Source organism: Halichoerus grypus, chromosome X (genome assembly GCF_964656455.1).
Source record: "Halichoerus grypus chromosome X, mHalGry1.hap1.1, whole genome shotgun sequence".
NCBI lineage: Eukaryota > Metazoa > Chordata > Mammalia > Carnivora > Phocidae > Halichoerus > Halichoerus grypus.
Window position 1 is genome coordinate 132,056,313 of NC_135727.1, and position 3,283 is coordinate 132,059,595.

Below are 3,283 nucleotides of genomic sequence, written 5' to 3' on the forward strand. Positions count from 1 at the left end.
CTTGTACACACATGGTCACATGTACAAACACACATAATCACAGACAGTCACATATTTCCACACATAATCACACACTTATACACACGGTCCACACTCACACAACTACACATAATCACATACTCACACACGCAAACCTCTCCACAAATATTTTATTCCTAAAACAGGGTGCAGGCCAATATCAGTGGGGAGCAATGAGACTCTGAGGTGATATTTTCCCAACTAGGAAGACACTGGGCACTGGAACTGTAGGGTGATGGCTCACCCCTCACTCACCCCCAAGAGGGCAGGGACCTCGGTTCCGGCAGCCCCACGTCTCTTCAGAATGTTCCAAAATGCTGATAACTACACCATGTAATAGGAAGATTTTGTAACATCCATGGGTGGGGAGATGGTAGAAACAACACCTCATCTGAATGTATGAATAAACATCCCTTTTTCCGAGTCACCTCTATTTCAAATTACTGCAGCCTGCATGAACAGCAAGGGCACTGTCCTTGGGGCTGGGGTCCCAGCAGTGGACAAAACTAGGTCCGCCCCCTCAGGGGGTACATTCCAGCAGAGGCTGGGGTGGTGCTCCAAAGGGCACATTAACTCTAGAGAGTCAGCAACACCTTATTTGATGTCACAGCATCAACATCCTTACCTATAAATCTTTCCCCAAGCCTTCTGCTTCCAACCAGGATTGAATAACAGGGACTAGATTCATTCTCCCACATGAAACAACCCCAGAAATGTACAAAACATACGAAAGAATGGTTTTCAAGACAGGGGTCATCAGGGAATAGAACAGTGATCCCCGAGGTACAGGAAACAGGGAAGTGAGTTCCCAGTTGGTCACTACCTGGAGAGAGTTTCCAGACACAGGCAGCAGACCCAGGTGTAGCCCTGCAGACCCCCGAAGTTGAAGACCTAGGGCTGAGAACAGGGGAGACCAAGGAGGTGAGATCCAGAGAGGAGACACTACACAGAGAATCCAGAGATGCACAAAGGGTCTCCTTGTGTCTTCAGCTAAATGTTGATGAGCACATGCAGGTGAGGACCTACCCAAGACTGGGGTAAGAATCACCTGAAAGGATCCAGGATCCAGAGGAATGGGGCTGGGTACTCACCCAGGGCTGGGAACCGTGCGTATTCCCTGAGCCAGACTGGAAAACCTAACTCACAGGGCAGTGGGTGGTTAGGATAGCCAGCAAGACTTTGTCTCAGTGTTGGAGAATCACTAGCTGTAGACAAAACACCTTTTGGTTCCACCTAGCAAATCTTAAAAGCAAGACCCAAAGGGATCAAACCATTTCCAAGTGTACTTCATAACAAACCTCAACAATACTTACATGAATACAAAAAAAATCCAGCAGCGTCCAAAATAAAATCCACAATGTCTGGTATCCAATGAAAAATTATCAGGTGTACAAAGAAACTGGAAAATATGACCGATACAAGGAGACAAATGTATTCATTGAAAACAACTGCAAACTGTCCCTTATGGTAGATTCTGCAAAGACATTGAAACAGTTATAACTGTATGCAGCATGTTCAAAAACTAGAGACAAGGAACATAAAAAAGTAACAAAATCAAACTTCAACAGATGTAAATAACAATGTCTGAGATGAAACACACCATATGGGATTAACAGTGGGTGAGACTAGTGAACTTGAAGATGGAGCAATATGAAGATATAACAATAAAAACTATCTCAAATGAAACAGAGAATGTATAAAAATTGTGTAAATGAACAGAGCAGGCTGGGAGAGAGATGGAGTTGGGGAAGAGGGAGAGAGGAAAAACATTTGAAAATATACTGGCTGAAGACTTCCCAGATTCAATGAAAACGTTAAACCCCAAATCCAAAAATTCTAACAAACTCCAAGCACAAGAGACATGAACAAAATGACATTAAGGTACGTTGTAATCAAACTGCTTAAAACCAGTGTGAAGAGAAAAAATCTTAAAAGGAGCCAAGGGAGGGGAAAAGATGTGGTCCATGTCTAGAAACAAGATGAGCTTTAAGGCAGATTTCCCATCTAAACAACACAGATAAGAAGGCAGTGGTGCAACATTTTTAAAGTTCTGGAAAAAAGAAAACTGTCAGCCTGGAATTCTATACCCAGCTAAAGTACTTCTCAAGAAAACCACACATGTTTCCAGGCATATGACAGCTGAGAGAATGTATCACTAACATTTCTTGTTGTGCAAAATGTTAACAACGTTTCATCCTGCAAGACAGAAGTGTTCATGGAAAATAGTATCAGAGGGAAACATGGAGCTAGTCAAAGAAATTAAGAATGTCAGAGATGGTAACTACATATGTAAATATGTATACCACTTTTCTTTATTACGTAAATCTCTTTAAAACTTTCCCCAGCCTGGCTATTAATGGACTGAATGTGTGTGCCCCTGCCCCAGATTCATGTGTCACAGCCCTGACCCCCAGTGGGATGGTATTTGGAGGAGGGGCCTTCAGGAGGTGATTAGGTTGAGATGAAGTCACGAGGGTGGCATCCTCATGATGAGATCAGCATCCTTAAGAGACTCCTCCACACACACCATGTCTTTCTCTTTCTCTCCACCGTGTAAGGACACAGGGAGCAGGCAGTCATCCTCAAGACAGGGTGTCCCAGCAATGTCCTGTGAGAAATAAGTGTCGGTCATTTTAGTCACCCCATCTCTGGTGTTCTGTGACAGCAACCCTGAGCAGACTAAGAGATTGGCTTTAAAACCAATCTGGCAAAATTAAATGATCAGGAAAAGATCTTTCTTCCATCTTCAATCCTTTCTCTGAAAATGGTAGTGAGCAGCAAGTCTGTCCAAACACTTGTCGGAATAGTGAGAATCACATGCCAGGTGCCTATGAAAGACCAAGTGCCCGCAGCCTCCCTGGTTATGGTGGATTTTCCAGGAGTTTTCTGGAGCATCCCCAGTATTTGGGGTGTCACTGGCCATTTGGGTCCTCCTTGTTCCTTTTATTGCTCTACCCATTGCTGCCTTCAGAGCGTCCCTGCGCTGTGCAGCTTTGTACGCACCTCCTGGGGCCACTGGAACCAGTGAGCCCAATGGGAGGGGGGATCCTAAAGCAACAGGAATCCATCCGCTCCCGTTCTGGAGACCAGATGTCCGAGATCCAGGAGGGGCAGGGTTGGTTCCTCTTGGGGGCTCTGAGGGAAAAGTTGCTCCTGTCCCATCTTCTGGCGCTGCCAGTGATTCTTGGAGCCCCTGAGCTTGTGGACACATCCCCCTCATCTCTGCCTCTGTCTTCACGTGGCTTCCCCCACGTGCATGTCCATG

At 45.3% G+C, this 3,283-nt stretch overlaps 1 long non-coding RNA gene across 1 annotated transcript; it reads right to left on the reverse strand.

Annotated features, from left to right (window-relative positions):
* Positions 1-268: 268 nt before the first annotated feature.
* LOC144380436 (uncharacterized) lies at positions 269-2,607 on the reverse strand. The gene is made up of 4 exons (XR_013444585.1): positions 2,546-2,607; positions 1,332-1,417; positions 842-915; positions 269-342 (listed from the first exon to the last, which is right to left on the reverse strand). It is a non-coding gene; the product is annotated as an uncharacterized LOC144380436 (long non-coding RNA).
* Between the last annotated feature and the right edge of the window lie 676 nt (positions 2,608-3,283).